At 38.6% G+C, this 8,956-nt stretch overlaps 1 long non-coding RNA gene across 1 annotated transcript; it reads right to left on the bottom strand.

The window, feature by feature from the left end:
- Window positions 1-574: 574 nt before the first annotated feature.
- LOC144013189 (uncharacterized) lies at window positions 575-1,759 on the bottom strand. Its single transcript, XR_013282165.1, has 2 exons — window positions 1,631-1,759; window positions 575-903 (listed from the first exon to the last, which is right to left on the bottom strand). It is a non-coding gene; the product is annotated as an uncharacterized LOC144013189 (long non-coding RNA).
- Between the last annotated feature and the right edge of the window lie 7,197 nt (window positions 1,760-8,956).

The raw sequence follows: 8,956 nt of genomic DNA, 5'->3' as shown, positions 1-8,956 counted from the left end.
ATAATAATAAGAACTAGAGCTGCGAGCAGCTATAAAGGGCCCTCGCAACCCGGGCCACGTTGGGGTATATGCAAGTCGGGGGACTTGCACGTTGGGGTACTGTTAAATAGACAAGGACCATGGAAAATAGAAATGCATTTGCCGTGCCTTGTGTGTAAAAAGGTGCAGTAAAAGGCCAAAAATGATGCACAATTCCCAAAATAAATTCAAAAGTGTGGACTTTCTGATGTGTGTGCAAAGTTTCATGAAAAGTCGCTCGTTTGATATTCAAAACCAGCATCTGTTTATTTGAAAACATTGCATGGCACAGAGATGGTGTGTGATCAAATAAAAAGCTTTTTGATGACTCTTAATGTGGTGTCGCTGTGCAACACATATGTATTCATGACATAGTGAAGTATTGTGACAGTTTTGTAGGGTCCAGCAAACAGTAAATGTGTGACAGTTATTCAAGAAAAAATGTAGCTTTGAAGCAGGCTAACCAATGACATCATCTAAAGGGGAAAAAAGCACATGAGCAAGCATAGGTATAAGTAGAGGAGAAAAAGAGATGAAAGAAGTGCGAGAGATGGAACAGGAGAGGAATGCAGCTGTTTATGTATAGCTGTTGTAACAGGACAGATTAAATAACACTTTAACCTGGGGTTAACAGCGCCCTAGGACAGATAAACTCTTTAGTGTAAAAGTTTTCTGGGACAGATGAATCCCTTGGGGTCAAAGAGTTTGGGTTAGCACATAGTCTGTCTTAGGATAATGTAACCTCCATGGATGAATTAGTCCTAGGACGCTTTGACCTGCGGGCTAAAACTTCAGGGGGGTTAACCTGTCCTGTTATATTGTGATCATCGTCTTCGTGCATGTCCTCAGTGGCTTCTTCTGTCTGTGTGGCAGCATTTGATACATCTGTAGAACAAAAAAGAATGAAGAATCATGTTAGATCTGTGAAGTTTGGTTGTCTTAGGTGTAGTTTACAGAACAGTCGTGTGCATATTTTTAGCATGGTAGTGTCTTAATACAAATGCATATTATGTAATGCACTGTATATGGATATTACAGACGTAATATTTGACGGTGATCTTATATTCATAGTTTTTGCCCGTTAATAAATAATATAGCTAGTAAGTAATAAGACACGCAAAAATGGTATAGTTGAATCCTCTGGGTCAAAAAGCAATGTTTTAGGATTGTGTGATGAAATGATGAATAAAAGTAAGGATACGACAGGTACATAAATGGTTATATATACACACGGACATATATATTTATACAGTATAACAGTGCCGCATGTATTGGTTTTAAGGAAAGAGTTGAAAAGCAGTGTTCAGAAAAAAGCATAAGACGCACAAAGTACCATTTCACTACATGTAATAAGTTGTCAAGTAGACATGTGAATTAAGTGGTTAAGATAGTGGCTACTGTGCAAGTAAGCTTCAATTGTCTCTAAAAGGTTAGCATATGTGTTCTACATGATATCAATGGCTAGACGTGCTCGTGGAGAAACATTACAAACAGAAAAACACACTAAAGGTGCCTTTAACAAACCTGTTAATAAATGAGAACTTAATACATATATGTATGGCATACTGTATATGATTGAGAAAGCTGTTTAGTTTATGTATTGTATACTTACGGAAAAAAGTTGGCAATCTTTGCGTATGGAGATGATTAGAGGGTCTTTATCAAAAGAGAATTTGCTTGTTGATTTGTTCATGTTCTGTAGAAAAGCAAAGGAGTAGAAATAAATACAGTATCATACTTCATAAACATACAAGAAATTTGTAGCTGTATTAACCATTGTTGGTATTTGAAGTGATAATTTAGGAATAGAAGTGTAGTGATTGCAGAATTTATAGAGTGCTTACCTTGTATGACTTTGTAGATGGAAATGTCTTTTGTTGAAAGAGCTCTTTGTTGTCTACTATATATGCAAGGACAAGCATAAGTAGGTGTGGTTATGAAGTACTTGACCATTGAAATAAAGCAGTGGTATCAAATGTATGGACCGTGGTTTGGCTCAGGCCTGCAAAGGGGTTTAATGTGGCACAAGAGATAATCTTGTAAGGTACAAAAAATAATAATAATATAATAGGTATGCCTCTGAGTTTTCACAAATCTAGGTCAAGTCAAGTCATCTTTAGTTATTTTGCGCTTGAATCATCCAATCGGAAATGCTCCATAAAAAATGTATAGAGGGTGCGATTTATTGCAAATTGCACAAGAAATCTCTAAAAATTCATGTTAATGACAAGTCTGATGTGTGTGCAAAGTTTCACGAGTTTTCACACATGTATAGATAAAAAAAAACAAAGCAGCACTTTACTTGGCAACCAATGCATCGCTATAGCAGCAGCGTGCGACAAAATAAAAAACTTTCGATAAATTTGCATCTTAAACATCTTAAGATGAAACACACCAAGTTTGAACACGGTCGGATGAATTTTGTAGGAGGAGTTAAAATATGACCCCTAAAAAAGGCCACAAAAAAAGTCTACAAATCCCATCATAAATCAAAATGGCGGACTTCCTGTTTGGTTTAGCACATGGTTCCAAGAGACTTTTTTGTACATCGTGGGCTCTTATGTATGCCTCTAAATTATCATAGCGCTAGGTGAAACGTACAACCGGGAATGCTTCGTTAAAGAGGAGTTTTTTAGCTCAAAATGTGATGCCCGGCCCCTACGGGACTTCCTGTTGGGTTTAGCACATGGCACCAAGAGACATTTTTGTACATCGTGGGCTGTTACATTTGTCTCCAAATTTTCGTAGCTCTAGCTGCTTCGTACAACTGGGAATGCTTCATTAAGAAGTAATTTTTTCCTTTGCAAACTGTGCATGCCACGGCAACAGCGTGCGACAAAATAAAAAGCTTTCAATAACTTTTCATCTTCAACATCTTAAGATGAATCACACCAAGTTTGGAGATGATCGGATAAACTCTGTAGGAGGAGTTCGTTAAAATAAGACCCCTATGAAATGGCCCAAAAAATGGCAACACGTTCCAAAGTAAATCAAAATGGCGGACTTCCTGTTCGGTTTAGCATATGGTTCAAAAAGAGTTTTTTGTACCTTGAGGGCTGTTACATATGTCTTCAAATATTGGTAACTCTAGGTGAAATGTACAGCCGGGAATGCTTCATTAAGTTAGAATTTTGAAACACAAAATTTGATGCCTCGCCTCTGGCGGACTTCCTGTTAGGTTTAGCATATGGCACCAACAGGCTTTTTTGTAGATCATAGTCTGTTACATATGTGTACCAATTTTCGTAGCTCTAGATTAAACGTACCACCGGCAATGCTTCGTTAAGTAAGAATTTTGAAACTGTAAATTTGATGCCCCGCCACCGTCATATAGTATGTCAAAAACTTTAGATTTTTTACCATGATGTTGTCCCAGGTGTTGAGATGGTACAGCCCAAGTTTGAAGTCAATCGGGTTAACCGTGTAGGAGAAGCGGGCAAAAGTATGACCCCTGTAAATGTGCAAAAATGGGCCAAAATTGGACATTCAAATACTCATACCTCACTTCCTGTCTATTTTAGGGTACACATATCAAAGAGGTTTTTGTTCATCTGGATGTGCTACAGGTGCCACACAATTTTCGTAGCCATAGGACAATCGTAGCGGGACAGGGATCCGTTAAACCTATGTAGGTGGCGCTACAGAGCCATTTTTCTGTTATCATGTATGGCGACTTTAAAATATCAAATTTTTCGCCAGACCCGATCTGCGTGTAAAGTTTGGTGAGTTTTCGTTCATGTTTAGTGCCTCAATAATGTGGTTGTTTGCGGAAAAGAATAATAACAAAGAAGAAGAAGAATAATAATAACTAGAGCTGCGAGCAGCTATAAAGGGCCCTCGCAACCTGGGCCACGTTGGGGTACTTGCACGTCGGGGTACTGGCACGTTGGGGTACTGTCAAATCGGACAAGGACCATCTAAAATGTTTTTGACAAGCTTTGTGAGTGCAAAAGGCCAAAGATGGTGTGCAATTCCCAAAATAAATTCAAAATGGCGGACTTCCTTTTAGGTTTAGCATACGGCTACAGAATACTTTTTGTAGGTCTTAAGCTAATAGGTATGCCTCCCAGTTTTCAAAAATCTAGGTCAAGTCATCTTTAGTTGTGTATCGCTTGAATCATACAATTGGAAATGCTCCATAAAAATGCATAGAGGGCGCTATTGAGCACAACGTTGGGTTACTTGCACGTCAGGGTACTGGCACGTTGGGGTACTGTTACATGGAACAAGGACCATTTAAAATGTTAGTTTTTCCCATGCCTTGTCTGTGCAAAGTTCTATGAAAGAGGCCAAAAATGATGTATAATTCCCAAAATAAAATCAAAATAGCGGACTTCCTCTTTGGTTTGGCAAATGGCTACATAATACTTTTTTGTAGGTATTAGGCTGATAGGGGTCTGTCCTAATTTTCACAAATCTAGCAGAATCATACAATCGGAAATACTTCATAAAAATGTCTAGAGGGCGCTATTTATTGCAAATTGCACAATAAATCTCTAAAAATTCATGTTCATGACAAGTCTGATGTGTTTGCAAAGTTTCATGAGTTTTCAGACATGTATAGATAAAAAAACAAAGCAGCACTTTACTTGGCAAACAATGCATCGCTATAGCAGCAGCGTGCGACAAAATAAAAAACTTTCGATAACTTTTCATCCTCAACATCTTAAGATGAGTCACACCAAGTTTGAAGATGATCGGATAAACTCTGTAGGAGGAGTTCGTTAAAATATGACCCCTATGAAATGGCCCAAAAAATGGCAACACATTCCAAAGTAAATCAAAATGGCGGACGTCCTGTTAGGTTTAGCATATGGTTCAAAAAGAGTTTTTTGTACCTCGAGGGCTGTTATATACCTCTACAAATTTTGGTAACTCTAGGTGAAACGTACAGCCGGGTATGCTTTGTTAAAGAGGAGTTTTTTTAGCTCAAAATGTGATGCCCGGCCCCTGGGGGACTTCCTGTTGGGTTTAGCACAGGGCACCAAGAGACTTTTTTGTACATCTTGGGCTGTTACATATGTCTACAAATTTTCGTAGCTCTCGCTGCTTCGTATAAATGGGAATGCTTCTTTAAGGATATTTTTTTTCCTTTGCAAACAGTGCATGCCATGACAACAGCGTGTGACGAACTACAAAGCTTTCAATAACTTTCCATCTTCAACATCTTAAGATGAATTCACACCAAGTTTGAAGATGATCGGATAAACACTGTAGGAGGAGTTCGTTAAAATAAGACCCCAATGAAATGGCCAAAAAAATGGCAACACGTTCCAAAATAAATCAAAATGGTGGACTTCCTGTTAGGTTTAGCATATGGTTCAAAAAGAGTTTTTTGTAGGTCATAGCCTGTTACATATGTGTACCAATTTTCGTAGCTCTAGATTAAACGTACAACCGGCAATGCTTTGTGAAGTAAGAATTTTTAAACTCTAAATTTGATGCGCCACCGCCGTCATATAGTATATCAAAAACTTTTCATTTTTCACAATGATGTTGTCCCAGGTGTTGAGATGGTACATCCCAAGTTTGAAGTCAATCGGGTTAACCGTGTAGGAGAAGCGGGCAAAAGTATGACCCCTGTAAATATGCAAAACTGGGCCAAAATTGGACATTTAAATACTCATACCTCACTTTCTGTCTATTTTAGGGTACACACTTCAAAGAGGTTTTTGTTCATTGGGATGTGCTACAGGTGCCACACAATTTTCATAGCCGTCGGACAATCGTAGCAGGACAGGGATCCGTTTAACCTATGTAGGGGGCGCTAAGGAGCCATTTTTCTGTTATCATGTATGGCGACTTTAAAATATCAAATTTTTCGCCAGGCCTGATGTGCGTGTAAAGTTTGGTGAGTTTTCGGTCACGTTTAGTGTCTCAAAAATGCGATTGTTTGCGGAGAAGAATAATAATAAGAATAATAATAATAAGAAGAATTCCTACAAAAACAATAGGGCCTCGCAGCGGCACCGCCGCCGCCGCTGCTCGGGCCCTAATAAGAATTCCTTCAGGAACAATAGGGACCTCGCAGCGGTCGCTGCTCGGGCCCTAATAATAATAAGAAGAATTCCTACAAAAACAATAGGGCCTCGCAGCGGCACCGCCGCCGCCGCTGCTCGGGCCCTAATAATAATAATAATAATAAGAATTCCTACAAAAACAATAGGGCCTCGCAGCGGCACCGCCGCCGCCGCTGCTCGGGCCCTAATAATAATAATAAGAAGAATTCCTACAAAAACAATAGGGCCTCGCAGCGGCACCGCCGCCGCCGCTGCTCGGGCCCTAATAATAATAAGAATTCCTACAAAAACAATAGGGCCTCGCAGCGGCACCGCCGCCGCCGCTGCTCGGGCCCTAATAATAATAATAATAATTCCTACAAAAACAATAGGGCCTCGCAGCGGCACCGCCGCCGCCGCTGCTCGGGCCCTAATAATAGGGGAAAAATAAGAAACCTTGAGAAGGGACTGCAAATGTGGTTATGCCCCCCCCCCCCCCCACCCCACCCACCCCCCAGTTCTTCAGAAAGTATCAGCTATTTTTGAGAAGGTAAAAGGTTTTGTTTTATATTCATAATGTGTATGGGTGACAAAAGGTCAAAGGCTAAATGAGCTAACATTGTGGCTAGTATTGATTTGGCAACAATTGATGAGGTTCAGGACATACATACAGTATGAATGTGCACATAATAATGTTACTCAAGAAAAAATCAATTCCGTTTGCCACTTAGTGTGAGGGCGACATGCTTTGTATATTCAAGTGTGAAGAAGAATAGTTTTCTTTGGTCTGTGGTCTTTCACTTGTAGTGCTTTCACCTGCTGATCACTTGCTCCAGGACACTTCGACATGGTCACAAGGGTCGGGAAAAAAGCCATGCCGCCCTGTATATATATGTTTGATTTTGTTTTACCAGAATAATGTTCAAACACATGTCTACTTTTTGGGGAGGTTATTTTAAAATATTTTAATAAAATAAAGGGTGTTAATATTTTTTTGATTTTTTCTTTTTCATTCTTTCCAGTTTGACCCAAATACTCATATTTAATGTTCTGGTGTTTAGTTATATTATTATTATTATTATTATTATTATTATTATTATTATTATTATTATTATTATTATTATTATTATTATTATTATTATTATTATTGTTGTTGTTATTGTTATTGTTATTATTATTATAGGTGTCTGTCTGCTCGACTTAAAAATGGGAATGACTTGCAACTGTAACTTATAACCAGTGTTGTTCCAATACCGTTTTTTGGCCCACTTTACCGATTCCGATACCCAGCTTTGCAGTATCGGCCGATACCGCACCGATACCTAAGTTGTTTTTTTCTCAACATGAAAAAGCTGTCCTGCCATTGGTTCGGAGCATTCAAAGGCCCATAGGATATCTTGGCTCAGCATGCAGTGAATATGTCACACATCAGTGAATGTCATGCACGAGCAAGACACAAGATGCTGCATCCTATATTAGCATCGGAACTAATGGTATCGGCATGTTACTTGTGAGTACTCATCAATGCCGATACCACTGTTTTAATGCAGTATCGAGGTCTTTGCCGATACCATGTATTGGTAGCGGAACAACATTACTTGTAACTTTGTTGCACCTCGCTGGGCATAAAGGCAAACTAGCTACCTTGGTGACAACAAGTAGACTGCGCTCGGCGTAAAAACAGGTGCAGCTTCATTTTTGTGCCATAGGCCGTGGGGTGAACCCCCAAAAAGTGCCTAGAAAATGAGTTTCGCTCCACTGTCTGGGCACTACTTGTTCAATGCATTTTTTGATAGATAATACCCTTCTGAACTTTGGGTTAAAAGTTCACCCAATGTTTTCCTGCCCCAATTTTGTCACAAGCCAGAAATGCATATATAGGTAAATAACAAAAAACGAAAATTTATTGCTGCAGTTTTTGGTTTTAAAACGTCTTACATTAAATTTGGCAACAGAATATCATTCCCAGATGTTATAAATACATGTACCTAACATCAGAAACAAGTATTGGTGGTTTGGTGCAATCATGTGAATTTAGATCATTAAATTTGTGCCAAAAAAACCCAAAAAACGCTTCAACTGGAAGTGACACCAGCACACGAATGTTACATTTAGCAATGTTTATGTTTCATATATGAAAACAATTTACAACCTACTACGTCATGAAAGGTACACAAGAAGCAGCATACATCGGCCAAAAATACTACAATGCACCACAAACCTGGAACAAGGCAAAATGGACTAGATGAAAATAGATGCATTCAGAGCCCAGATTATTATAACATAGAATATTTATTAAAGTATCAGATTATGTCATCACAGCATGTTATTTATGCCCGACACACAATAAAATATTAATTAAAAAAAATAAAAAAATCAAATAAAAATCAAATGTGCATTCACAATAAAACCATGGAACTTCAATGGAACAGCTTTGTTTTGGGCATTTTTTTGTGGAAAATGGAATACAGACATTTTTATTTTTGCTTGAAAAGTGTTAAAATGGAGAGTTAACATCTTGATAATGAAACAAACAAAATGGCAGATTTTACATAGATTTTACAGCCCTACACTGTAAAGTGTCCTCGTATGCCCTGTGATTTTACAACCTGATGTTGTACCAGCCATGTGTTAGTGTCACTTTCTTGGCTTACGTCAGTAGACTCAGTAGTTGATGTATCTGATGAGTGAGGTACCCTGTCTAAAAGTTTGTCAGTTGTTGGTAATGTCTCTACAAAAACCATTTCAGAGGTGTTGCTCGAAAGGGGTGTGAAAAACCAGCTGGGGGAAATCACGCCTGAATCTTCGTTTCAGTATATCCTGCCTGAAATAGAAAATTGAAGGGAAAGATGAGCACAAGATACACATATTCACATCACATTAGGGCTGCTCTATTATGGAAAAAAATAATAATCACAATTATTTTGGTAATAATCGAA

The sequence above is a fragment of the Festucalex cinctus genome, chromosome 2 (genome assembly GCF_051991245.1).
Source record: "Festucalex cinctus isolate MCC-2025b chromosome 2, RoL_Fcin_1.0, whole genome shotgun sequence".
Taxonomy (NCBI): Eukaryota; Metazoa; Chordata; class Actinopteri; order Syngnathiformes; family Syngnathidae; genus Festucalex; species Festucalex cinctus.
The sequence above is the reverse complement of the archived record's forward strand: the minus strand, read 5'-3'. Positions and strand labels throughout refer to the sequence as shown.